The following is a 13,937-nucleotide window of genomic DNA, read 5'->3' as shown; positions in this document are numbered from 1 at the left end:
AACTTCCCGCGCGTCTGGTGGCCCCAACTTGTCGGCGAGAGAAACCGATCGTCGTCCTCATCGCATCGTCTTCCGCGCGCTGTAAAAGCCTGCCGCCGGTCTGCATTCGCCGGCCACGCGGCGAGTTAATGTCGTCGTCTTCCGCGCACGCATCGTCTTCCGCGCGCACTAAAGGCTGCCGCCGGTCAGCTCGCCGCGGACGCGTCGCATTCCACGCGTCATTAATCACCCGCGCCAGCCGCGCCTATATACGCCGGTCCGCTCGCCGCGAGGCGTACCCCGTGCTCCACTCTCCCTCCACTCTCCCTCCACTCTTCCTCCACTCTCCCGATGGCATTCTACGACGACGACGGCGCAGCCAACAACGGCTTCCCCCGCCGGTCGCTCCACGCGTGGGAGGGGCACCTCCTCCACCAGGCGGGGTACCCCTGCCCGCCGGACACGAGGCCTCCCGGCGGCGGGTGGCGGCTTAGTGCTGGCGGCGTACCAATCCCGCCGCCGCCTCGGGGCCACGCCCTCGACGTCGCCATCGAGGAGGCGCGGATGACCTTGACGGACGAGGAACGCGCCGAGCCACGCCACCACCCCGACAACTACACGGCGTGGAACTCGTACTTCCTGCGGCAGTGGGAGCGGGAGCTCGCCTCCTACGACGGCCCGCCGCCTCCGCCTCCGCGCAACAACGCCGCGGGCCGCCGACGTTGGTGGAGCGCGCCGGAAAGGACGCTGGCGAACGTCCTCGCGCACATCGAGGGCGGAAACTTCCCGGTGCTCACGATGCCCCCTCCATCGAGGGCATCGGCGAGCCGCCGCCGGGGAAACGTCTGGCAGCCACGGCGCATGGCTGCCAGTTCGTCGTCTTCCGGATCGGCGCCGAGGTCATCCTTCGCGCCGGTGAAGAGGGAGGAGGCGACGTCGCCTTCGACGCCGGTGCGCGTCAAGAAGGAGCCAGCGTCTCCGCCGCCGACCAGAGGGCGCAGCAGCGGTGCCCTCGTCATCCGCGACCAACCCTCCCAGCCGTGGCGGAAGAGGAAGGCGCCGAAAAGGAGGACGCCGCGGCCGCCGCCGCAACAGGCTCGCCGAGGAGGAGGCGAAGCGCGCGGAGGACGCCGCCGTGGCGGAGGCGATCGCCGGTCGCTCAACGACCTGGTGCCCGCCGACAACGCCCTCCCGAGGACGCCGCCCTTGCGTGGTCCAGGCAAGGCCGGAGCGCGAGGAGGAGGAGCAGCGACGGCGGCTGCCGGACCTGGCCGCCGCACGCCGACTCGCCGTCCGCGCCTCCCGCGCCGCTCCAACCGCCGCCGACGACGCCGCGCGCTACCGCCGTCCTGCGACGCCTCCATCCGGCGTCGTTGTCCCCGTCGTCGACCTCGAGTCCTCGGACGACGAATGGTACAAGCCATCCCCGGGGTGGGGAGACGCCGGCCAGGGCAGCAGCCGCCAGGCCGCGCCGCCGAGGGCGCCGAAGGTCGAGGACAACGGCTCCGACGACGGCGGCGACGACTACACGGTGTTCTACCGCCGTTTGGGCATGTAGAGCGTCGTGTTTTAGAATTAGCATTTGAATTCCCCTAGCCGAATTCGAAATATAGTCGAATTCGGCCTCTATGTATGAACTCCGCCCGTTTTAGTCTAAATATCATTAAATTTAGTCTATATTCGCCGAATTTAGCCGAAGTTTATCAAGTTTCCGTTTTTCAAACTCGCACCGTCGTCTTCGCCTGGGCACGCGGCTGGGAAACTAGTCCTCCCCACGCCAAATCTTCCTCCAATCCGGACGAAAATTTCGCCGGATTTGGACGTGGGGAGGGCCAACGAGTGGGGATGCTCTAAGTCTTAGCTCCTGGTAGTATTATTTGGAGATCAGCGATCTGTACGCTAAAATCTTAGTTTACTCCTTATCTTTCTTACCTTTCTCCTTATTCTGGTTTTCTTATATTTTTGTTGGGTATCATATCTAGCCTTCCAACTTGTTTGTGAAAAAAATCTCAGAAAAAAACTTGTTTGTGAAAAATGCTTTGATGTTGTTGTTGTTGTGGTTAATAATAGTTTGTTGCAAATTTCATTATGTGAACACAGGTTGAAATGGGAATATTACAGTTTAGTCTAGAAGCTCAGACTGCTCCTCTACAGTGGACACTGTTGGCGAGATTTCAGTTGGTTTCATGATTTTTTATGTATGATCACGAGGTTGGAATTCTAAAGAACGAAATTTCCATGTGACATTTGAACATAAACATAGAAATTAAACTACTGTAAAATCAAATTACCAAATTCAAATCCTAAAGATACTGGATTTGAGTCCAATTTAAAGAATTCAATTCAGTTTGAGGAAGAAAGGTTAATGGTTTGCTAGATATTTTGAGAACCTAGGATGCAGAACCACACCCCAAACCTTGACCCTGTTATTTACGATTTTTTTACATCTTAGAAGTTTCAGTGAAAGTTGAAATGAAATTATGAGCACAGAGAACAATGTTTATTCTAGACATAGCATATGTTCAGCAATAAATGTACTCCATCCAATCTAAATTAGTTGTCATGGATTCAACCAACCTATACATATTTTGGGCAATTTGCGACAAGTAATTTGGAGGGAAGGGCGGCCTAACCCAAACGCATGATGCCGAACACTTTTGGTGTCTAAAATGGTTTAGCCGCCGGAGATACCATAAGAGAAAGACAGAAAAGCTGCAAGTTCGCACGCAACACCAACATTTAGTGGTCATTTCGTCATTATCTCGGGCTCTCTCTCTCTCCCACTCAGTTTTCGACACTTGTTTTTTCAACGACTCGGGTCCAATTTTCATGTGGCAAACCAAATTCTAATGAAACATCTGGCACAACGTTTTTGCGTTGACCAAGGGGCCTCCCACGGTCCGTTGTGGGTAAGGGATGGAACGGACGAGTCTTGACTACTTTATTGTGCTTCAAATTGTGTCAACGCATTTTAGCGGTGTTGGTGGAAGTTTATTCTGCGGTTGGGACCCCGATAGGCCTGTTGGAGTTTCTATCGACTTTGTCGGTAGAGATGCTCTTACGGTCTTACCACCATCATCTCTCTTAGTTTAGTAATATGTTACTACCTCTATCTAAAACTTAAGGCTTATATTTTTTTGAAAAGTTAAACCGAGTAAAGTTTGACCAAACTTTTAGAAGAGTCTATCAATAAATATGATATTTTGTAGATACCATATGAAAATATATTTCATTATCTATCTAATAATATTGATTTTGTATTTTGCATGTTAATGATTTTTGGTAAAAATTTAGTCAAACTAGACATAGTTTAATATGTCTTAAGCTTTGGAATGGAGGTAGTATGTCATTAAAATGCCTAATTACATTTTTTGAGACAAAAAATGCCTAATTACATGCTGGTATTACCTTTGTTTCCAAATGTTTTTGGGATTTATTTTTTCTACTTCTAAATGGAAATGCTCTATGCAGTCCATTCATTTTTAAATCATCTCCGGGCCTCCGACGGTCCCACCCATACATGTGGACCATGGTGGGGAGTCGTCGCCCATCCCGGTGTCGTCGCCTTCTGCCTTCTCCTATCCGTCCGCTGGTGGAGCAGCAGATCGTAACAATCAGGCCTACAGCTAGGGGTCGAGCGGCCGGACAGATTGGCAAGTGTGCCGTCGCCGTCGCCGCCTCCCTGTTGCAGACCCTAACCCTGCTGCCGCTCGCAGTTCGTCTCTCCGGTAAGGAAGAAGGCCGGGTGGTCTCTCTCTCTATGTGCAATTGTTTCCAATATTTGAAAGCTGTACAGATCAAGCAAGCTATGACCCAAAATGGTGCTAGTAGTCTCAACTCTGAAGTTTTGTCAGAATTAGTGCGAATCATTCATGTCTTGCTGTATGTAAGCACATGGACTGATTGTACCGACCATGGCTGCTTGTTTGCATTGTCAAGATTTTCTCAAATATTTCTGTCGTTCTTTTCTCAAGATGGGTGGGGGCGTTGACCTTCATGGTCTCGTATAAGTACTCATGTGAGGAGATTGGCTCTAGCACCATCGGTAGAAACAAAACTCATTGCAGGTTCCACATGTCCTCGTGGAATCTCGAGGTAGCATCGGTAGTACTAATTGATTGGGCCGAGAAAGATACTTAACTAGTAATCAATCTATTCATTGGCATCGATGAATTTTATCAATTAAATAGGAGTATACCAATCTTACAGACTTGAGACTCCATCACAGCCAGAGACTACATAGTACTATGTTTTACGCCAAACAGAGGGGGCTTTCGCAGCTAGTGTTGTTTGGGTATTCAAGCATTTGCTCTTTCTTGGCTCCAGTATGATGCTATTGAATCAGGACATCAAAAAATCTTAGGATTTTGTTCATTCCATTCTTCTTGTCCAGTTAATCCGCCTATGCCCCTACTGCATGTAGAGTAAGTTATGTCTTGGTAGCTTGTGGCGCTAGTTGTTCTGTTGGTCCACTTGTCACTGACTGAAGTAATCCTATGGAGTGCGAGAGACATGATGAGTTTGCGATAACACACACCATATCCGGGTATATATTCGATCCCGGTGTTCTGCTATTGTGAATCTATAAGGCATCTCTACCCCTTTTGTTCACTAGTTGATTGATAATCTTGTATTGTCTAGTGCAGGTATAGCAGCATGGTTTTCTATTCTCAATTGTCAGCCTTCCGAGATCTAAAAAGTAGCTCTGGGCCGATCATCCGAGCAGATGCGTCTTCAAGATGATCACTGTTGATTCTTATTTCTCGAAGGATTTTCCTTTCTGGAAAAGTGGTTTGCAAGGTAAAGACCTGTGATCGACCTTACTATCATTGCTACAGTAGAGTAAATTAGTCATCATGATTTCTAGGCTAGCATGTGGGAAACCTATTGGGGTTGTTCATCAAGAAGATGGATCAGATAAAGAAAAACATAACTGGGTGATTAATCTTTATGTTGTAAAAGATAGGATATATGCAACATATTCAGTGGCTCGATCAGTAAGTAGGCAGCTATGCATCTTCCATTTGATTGTCATTCAACTTAGCAAAACAGACCCATGAACCGTTGTAGCATACAAGACTAAAATACACGTAAATTTGCAAGCACTTAATGAAAAGGCAGAGTGCAATCTCGTGAATTTAGACCTCAATACTTGGCCCTAGTTAGGGTGCCGAATTGCTGTATGTTGCATAGCTTCATTATGCTACATTTATTCAAAATGTAATAGGAAGTTGGTAGTGATATTTGTTACTATTTCCTAGTGTATCATTAGAGCCTTGCCTCATTTTAAAAGCATGCTATTGCTAAGATACCTTGTGCATTCATTTTCAGCCTTCAATCTTCGCAGTGCCCCGAAACAGCTCACCTGGTGTTTTTGGTGAATCTCCGCGCTGAGTTTATCTTACCTATGGCAGCCATACTAGAATCTTTGCTTGGATCATGTGCCGCAAAGTTGCAAAATATAATTAGTACTGAGGCCATACTAATCCTAGGGGTGGAAAAAGAGCTTGCAGAAGTGTTGCGTCAAGTGGAAATCGTACGGTGTTGCATATATGATGCTGAGAAAAGGAGCTAGTAGTTAAAAATTGGGTTGGTCAGCTGAGAGATGCTATCTATGATGTTGATGAAATCTTGGACGTGGCTAGATGTAAAGGAAGCAAGCTAGTGCCTGACCATCTTTCATCATCATCATCAAGCAAATCAACCGCATTTAAAGGCCTTTCAGTTTCCTCTTTCTTTTGTAACATCGCGCCACGTCGTGATGTTGCTGTTCGGATTAGAAGCCTCAACAAAAAGATAGAGAAAATCAGGACAAAATATTTTTAACATTCAACGGTATTACACAACCTATTGAAAATGGCCGAACATCCAAACTAATAAGAAGTTCCAACCTTGTTGAGCCCAACCTAGTGGGAAAGGAGATCACACATTCTAGCAGGAAGTTGGTGGACTTAGTGCTTGAACATAAGGAAAATAAGTCTTACAAGCTCGCTATTTGTTGGAACCGGAGGAGTTGGTAAGACAACACTGCTCAGAAAATATACAATGACCAAAAAATAAAAGGAAGCTTCGAGCTACAGGCATGGATTTGTGTTTCACAAGACTACAGTGAAGTAACTCTTCTGAAAGAGGTTCTACGAAATATTGGGCTTCTTTTTATTTTTTGGTCATTGTATATTTTCTGAGCTAGTGTTGTCTTACCAACTCCTCCGGTTCCAACAATAGCGAGCTTGTAAGACTTATTTTCCTTATGTTCAAGTACTAAGTCCACCAACTTCCTGCAATGTGTGATCTCCTTTCCCACTAGGTTGACCTAGGACGCTTGGCGAGTTCCTCAGAGCCGCAAAATCGCGCTCGGATGCTCTCATGCAAACGCCGGCTGTTAGGCGTAGGTTGGTGGAGCATAACTTCCAGCCGCGACGCAGCTCAAGGATCGCAGGACAGCAGGTGAGCTGAGCACGGAGATGAAGGCGGTGCGGAACTTGATGCGCAAGCTTGGTCTTCTCTCGGGGGATGAGGCGTCGTCGGCGCCAGCCCTGGAAGCTTATCATAAGATGTACGAGCTGCCCCTGATAGATGACATGATCGAGGCCATTGCGGAGTTCTACAGGTGGACGTTGGACAAGATCAGAGGATGTTCCCCACCCATGCTGGGGATGTTGGGTGGTCGCCTCGTTGAGGCCTGACCCGACGTTGTTCTACGGGTGTACTAGCACAGTTCCAATGTTGTACGAACCTAAGATTTTTGCGGCCAACGTGCAGGGCCTCAATGATCTCGCACGACGTTCGGGTGTTAGGAGTGTAGTGGGGACTACGGGTGCGTCTATTGTATGTCTGCAGGAGACAAAACTATCGGATGTAACTCTTGCCATTGTTATGGAAACGCTAGGCGCGGACTTTGATGCTTATTTCTGCTTGCCGGCGGTTGGTACGAGAGGCGGGGTGATCGTCGCTTGGGTGAGCCGATTGGTGCAGCTAGACAGTGCCCACTTCGGAGACAACAGTGCCACGGCTAGGGTGTCTCCCTTAGGGGGTGAACCATGGTGGTGGTTGACGTGTGTCTATGGTCCACAGGCTGAGGCTGATAAGGTCGCGTTCCTCGCGGAGCTTCACGACATCCGCGGGATTCACCAGGGCTCTATGTGGGGATTTCAACATGATCTACCGCAATGAGGATAAGAACAACGGGAACTGAATCGCAGGATGATAGGTAGGTTCCGCCGCTTTCTAAACGACTGCGAGCTCAAAGAGATGTACCTACACGGGCGCCAATACACTTGGTCTAACGAGAGGGACACGCCCACTCTCGTCCGGCTGGATCGGGTGTTTGTTACGGTTGCCTGGGAAGAGATGTACAGCAGCTGCACTTTGCGCTGTTTGGCGACGGTGGTGGCGGATCACCCCCTTCTTCTGGACTGTACCACAAGGTCGGCAGGACGAAAATGGTTCCAGTTCGAACGTTTCTGGCTAAAGTTGGATGGATTTGATGAGGTGGTGCAGAATAGCTGGGGTGTGGTTGAGGGAGACCCGTACCCCTTCCGGAGGCTCACCGCAAAGTTCAAACGTACGGCGCTCGGCCTTATGAGCCGGAGCGACAAGAAAGTTGGATGTGTCAAACTGTAGCTGATGATAGTGGGGGAGGTAGTGCTGAGACTGGATGTTGCCATGGAATCACGACAATTGTCTCCAGATGAACGTAGAGTCCGGGCCCATCTTAAGCACGCCTATCTGGGGATGGCTTCCCTCGAGCGCACAATGGCCTGTCAACGGGCAAAGATTGTTGTGCTGAGGGAAGGGGATGCCAATACATCCTTCTTTCACCAGCACGCGGCATATAGGCGTCAGAAGAACGTGATTTATAGCCTGCAGGTTGATGGCGCAGTCGTCTCTTACCATGCGGCCATGGCTGAAGCGACTTTTACTTACTTTGAGGGTCTGCTTGGCACATCAGGGGACCGGCTGCACTCGCTAGACTTGGACTTTCTGGGCACCCACTCAGAGGACCTCTCCGAGCTGGAGGCTGCGTTCACGGAGGATGAGATCTAGGAGGTGATCACGCGCTTACCATCAGGCAAAGGCAAAGCGCCAGGACCCGACGGCTTCACGGCCGAGTTCCTACAAAAATGATGGGGGTGGTCAAAGGCGATTTCATGGCTGCCTTCGATAAGTTGTTCACGATGTGTGGGCGCGGATTCCAAGGTCTGAATCAGGCCCTCATGATCCTGCTGCCTAAGCGCCCGGATGCGATGGCGCTGGCTGGGTGACTATAGGCCGATTAGTCTTATCCACATCTTCGCCAAGCTGGTGGCTAAGACGTTGGCCTCTGAGCTGGCCCCTAGGATGGAGTCGCTGGTGGATCGTAACCAATGTGCGTTCATTCGCAAGTGGTGAATCCATGACAACTTTATGGTTGTCCAACAGACAACTAGATTTTTGCACCGACGGAAAGAGCCACGGGTGATGCTCAAGTTGGATATAGCTCGCGCGTACGATTCCGTATCGTGGGGCTTCCTCATGGAGGTCCTCCGGAAGGTCGGATTTGGCCCACGATTCCGCGAGCTTGTGTCCATCCTGCTATCCACGACAAGCACTAGGGTGATGCTCAACGGCGAGCCAGGCCCCCCATCTGGCATAGGAGGGGCCTGAGATAGGGGGACCCCTTGTCGCCACCGCTGTTCATCTTAATGAGGAACTCGCTTAACAGGCTGCTGGCTAAGGACATTGAATTAGGTATCCTGAGACGCTTGGCCCGGCAGGTGACATCGGTGTCGTTGTATGCGGATGATGTGGTGATCTTCTGCCACCCAGATGAGACAGAACTGCGCGCCATCCACGGCATTCTGGAGCTCTTTGGACAGGCATCAGTGCTACGCACTAACTTCGCCAAATGCTCAATCTCCCCCTATTGCGTGTTCGGATGAGGAGGCCGCTGGCGCCGCTGGGCTCATGGAGTGCCAGCGGCGCAGTTCCCGGTCAAGTACCTAGGCATCCCACTCTCCATCAGGAGACAGACGGTTGCGTCCTTCCAGCCTTTGGTGGACACGCTAGCTGACAAACTCCCTACCTGGCGGGCATCCATGATGCCGAGGGCAGGGCGTTTGGCACTGATACGCGCGGTTCTCGCTGCTATCCCTTTGCACCAGCTGATGGTGCTAGGCCTCGACAAGAAAACGCTGAAACAGGTTAACAAGATCCTGTGCGGGTTCCTTTGGGCTGGCAGGGCAGACGCCAATGGTGGCCATTGCCATGTTAACTGGGCAAGGGTGTGCTGGCCGCTGCGGTTGGGGGGACTGGGGATCCCTGATCTAGCGCACACCGTGATCAGCTTGAGGGTGCGTTGGATTTGGAGGATGCGTACCGATCCCTTGCGACCATGGTGCGGGCTCGATATGCAGTTCTCGAAGGTGGAGCTGGATGCCTTCGCGGCCTCCACCTTGATGGTGGTCGGCAACGAAGAATCCTGCCTCTTCTGGGAGGACAAATGGCTGGATGGCAGGTCCATCAAGGAGATGGCGCCTGAGGTCTACGCGCTAGTACCTAAACACCGCAGGAAGGCGCGTACGGTACGGGAAGAGCTGGTGGAACACACTTGGGTCCCTGACATCGCTGGCGCGCCAAGTGTCCTCGCACTTTGGCAGTACGGCAGTTATGGGGTAGACTCGGAGACATACACCTGTCTTCGGACCAAGATCGGTTGCTTTGGCACTGGATGACGGATGGCCAATACACCTCTCGCTCATGCTATGACACCCTCTTCCAGGAGGCCATCATCTCAGGTTCCTGGAGGTTGAATTGGAAATCTTGGGCGCCACCGAGGGTGAAGTTCTTCATTTGGCTGGCATGCTTGGACAGATGTTGGACGGGTGAGAGACTGACGCGACGTGGTTTACCACATGCGCCTAGATGCCCGCTCTGTGACCAGTCGGTGGAAACCATGACGCACCTACTCAGTGGGTGCTCATTCTCCAGGACGGTCTGGTATGAGGTCCTCTCGTGGATACGATCCACCTCAGGTCCTCCCACAGTTGAGGGCGACTTCGCGGAGTGGTGGTCGCTGGTGGTGCGGACCGCCCCTCGCCAGCTGCGCAAAGGCACCTCGTCGATAATCATGCTCACGGCGTGGAGGATTTGGACGCGGCAATGGACAGACGCGGGGGCCCGGGGTGTTCGCCAACTCCTCCCCTAGGATAGGTTCTCTTTCTTGGGTCAAGTTGTAAGGCGGGGTGTTCGTCCTCTCGGGGACTTGTCCATATAACCTTCTTTTCTATCAATCGAAACGCAATGCTTTTGCGTTTTCGCAAAAAAATATTGGTGTGTATCATGAGCAAGGTGAAACCATAGCAGAGCTGCAGAGAAAATTGAAGGAAAGAGTTTCTTTCTGGTTCTAGATGATGTGTGGCATTCCAATGTATGGTCCGATTTATTAAGACCTCCATTACACGCAGCAGCGGCAGCCGTAATATTAGTAACCACATGAGGTGATCAAATTGCAATGAGAATAGGCATACAACATACCCATAAAGTTGATCTCATGTCAGAAGAGGTGGGATGGGAGCTACTTTGGAAGAGCATGAACATTGATGAAGAGAACAGAAAGAGATGCAAACTTTAAGGAACACAGGGATTAAGATTGTTCATAAATGTGGTCGCCTCCCTCTAGCAATAAAGGTTACCGCTGGTGCTTTGGCAAGCAGAGATCTAACGGAGAATGAGTGGAAAAAGTTTTTGGGCAAATATGCAGGCTCCCAGAGCATGCTCTCTGATGAAATAGAAGGAGCTCTGTATTTAAGCTACGATGAGTTACCGCATCGTTTGAAGCAGTGTTTCCTTTATTGTGATTTGTATACTGAAGATTCTATCATTCACCGTGGTGTAATTACCAAGCTATGGATCGCCGAAGGCTTCATGGAGGAGCAACAAGGCCAACTACTAGAAGAAATAGCAGAAGAGTACTACTATGAGCTAATCCATCGGAATCTTCTCCATTCAGACAACACATTTTTTGAGCTGACTGAATGCATGACATCTTAAGACAGCTTGCATTAAATCTATCAAGAGAAGAAAGTTCATTGGAGATGTTGAAACATTAGGGGGTGAAAATATATCTAAACTGCAGCGTGTTACTGCTGTCACAGAGAAGGATAAATTAGTGTTTCCTACCATGGATAAGGTTGAAGTTAAGGTGAGGACTTTCATAACTGTTCCTGGTCCACGGAGAATTGAGGATACATTGTTCAAGAGATTTCTGCTTCTTCGTGTTTTGGTATTGAATTACTCACTTGTACAAAGCATACCACATTATATAGGAAAACTGATACATCTACGACTACTTAATCTAGATTATACTGGCATATCGTATATTCCGGAATCCATTGGCTCCCTAATAAATCTTCAAGTATTAAACTTAAAAGGTTGTCATGTTTTGCATAGTCTTCCTTCAGCGGTGACCCAGTTGTGCAGTTTAAGATCTCTTAATCTTATTAGTACAGAAATAAATCAGGTTCCAAAAGGTATAGGAAAACTGAAGTTCCTCACTGAATTACATGGATTTCCTGTTGGTGATGGACGTGATAATGGTAATTCCCTTCATGGATGGAAGTTGGACGAGTTGTCTTCCCTGCCACAAATAAGATTTCTCCGTCTGGCTAAATTAGAAAGAGCGGCTCATAATAGTACAAATGCAGTACTGACAGATAAATCATCTAAAAGAACTAGTACTATCGTGGACTGAACATGGAGAGGGGTCATATTCAGAAGAAGATGTTAGCAATACTGAGGATGTCATTGAGCAGCTAATTCCTCCGAGCAATCTGGAAAACCTAGCTATTAATCGATTCTTTGGTCGGCGGTATCCCACCTGGTTTGGCACCACCTCTTTGTCTTCATTAATACACTTGCACCTGAAAGATTTCAAATTATATGTGGATCTTCCGCCAATTGGGCAGCTACCCAACTTGTAATTTCTGAAAATTGAGAGAGTGTATGCTGTTACCAAGGTTGGACCTGAATTTGTGGGCTGCAGGAAGGGTGATCCCGTATGCAATGAGTTGGTTGCTTTCCCTAAACTTGAATGGTTGGTCATCAAGGATATGCCAAACTGGGAGGAGTGGTCCTTTTTTGATAATGAAGAAGCATCTGCTGCTGCTGATGGAGGGGGAGAGGATGTACCTGTTGAGATCCGTGAAGAGGATGCCCAATCTGCAAGACTGCAAATGTTGCCTCGTCTGGTGGTGTTGGGACTCTACAATTGACCGAAGCTGAGAGCTCTACCGCGACAGCTTGGGGAGGATACCACCAGCTTGAAGAAGCTCAAATTAATTGGGACAAGTAACTTGAAGGTCGCGGAGAATTTCCCACTGCTCTCCGAGCTCATTATTAAGAACTGTGAATGCCTTGAGAGGATCTGCAACCTCCCTCAAGTGTCAGAACTGCGTGTACATGGTTGTCTAAACTTGAGCTATATAGAAGGGTTGGGAAGTTTGCGGCAACTATGGCTGGGTGGGGATATGCAAGAGATCTCATCTCGCTTGGTGCCTGGGCTTCAAAAGCAGCACCAGCGACTTCATGGCGAAGACCTGGATGTCTACACGCTGCCTACCAGTTAGATGCATCGAAACAGAAGCACAAGGTAAGAAGACTGCATATTTGATTCTCTTAACCGTAATCCATATTCTCACATGCATAAAATTGCAATGTTTATCCAGTTGTATGCCGTTATATATGCTTATCTAACATAGAACGCGACCTACTGTGCTTATACATATTCCAAAATAACTCCAGTAGATTTCCATGGCAGGAGATTTCAGGCGTACTCAATACCAAGTGATCTATATTGCTCTAACTTGCTAGCATTGGAAACCCGTATTGTCCCCTCTTGTCATAATTGCTCTTTCAAATTTATAATATCTGCATCATCTAGACCTATTTGCTGGACACGTGCGCTTCCATAAACATATATTAGTTTATTGAAGCCTTGATCTACTATTGAGACAAACAATGCATTTCGTATAATATACTACTTGGTCTTATGTGCTCGTCAATAACTGTTGCTTAATTACAATGGATTGTCTTCATTTTTATTTTTTTGTTTCTTAATTAATATTTTATGTCGAATTAATGGTGGCAACTTAGGACTGATGGCGCACTTCAGTTGGACGGATGAAGCGCGCATTAGGAAGCCTATCAATGCTAAAGATGTGCATGTCCTTGATGTGTAGTCAGCCGGTGAAGGAAGTGTCCTGTTTTTCTTTTGAGCAGGTGCCCTGGATCTGAAGACGCTAGGTTCTGAATTTGATGGGTCCGGAGGCCTTTGCTGTACTGAACTGAACCTGGGGCTGGAGTGGAGGCCTTTACAAACAGGAGCATAACTTCATGTCACTGTCTCCAGCTTTGTAAGGGATTCTTTTTAGTAATTGACTGGTCATATTTGCGCACCTAGGATGATTTGGGGATTCATTTCTCCACTAGCATTTTGTATTTTTGGTCTGTAAACATGTGTTCCACTGTTCCCGTAAAACATGTTTGACTGGAAATCATACCCAACCATATATATATCCCGGTTGTTGCAGGAAGATGGTGCACCTGAAGAAAGAGTAAGCTGACAAATGTGTGCAGTGTGCTGAAGGTAAAACCCCAGTAGAGAAGCGTGAACTAGAGTTGTGCCAGGGCCTTGGAACTTGGCAAAAGGCAGAGTAATGTCAGAGGCTTTCAAGTACGTTTTCAAGCAGCTATCTCGGGGAAAATCGTGAACTATGAAGGGCAGTCTCTGTTTTTTGCAATGTTGCTGTAGATGAATGTGGAATTAGTGCAATGGTACACCGTGCAATACAATACTACTACCTCCATCCTAAAATAAGTGTCTCAATTTCGTGTAGACACGATGTATTTGTTATAGTTTTGAGACACTCATTTTAGGACAGAGGGAGTGGTATATTTTTGCCATAAACGAGGTTTTTTTC

General features: G+C 48.7%; 2 pseudogenes; both read left to right on the top strand.

Annotated features, from left to right (window-relative positions):
• The first annotated feature begins 3,498 nt into the window (after positions 1-3,498).
• Positions 3,499-6,173, top strand: LOC127344816 (putative disease resistance protein At1g59780; annotated as a pseudogene).
• A 4,297-nt stretch (positions 6,174-10,470) lies between these two features.
• LOC127344814 (putative disease resistance RPP13-like protein 1) lies at positions 10,471-13,546 on the top strand (annotated as a pseudogene).
• Positions 13,547-13,937: the final 391 nt, after the last annotated feature.

Source organism: Lolium perenne, chromosome 3 (genome assembly GCF_019359855.2).
Source record: "Lolium perenne isolate Kyuss_39 chromosome 3, Kyuss_2.0, whole genome shotgun sequence".
NCBI lineage: Eukaryota > Viridiplantae > Streptophyta > Magnoliopsida > Poales > Poaceae > Lolium > Lolium perenne.
Note: the sequence above shows the minus strand (reverse complement) of the source record. Positions and strands in the feature narration are given on the sequence as shown.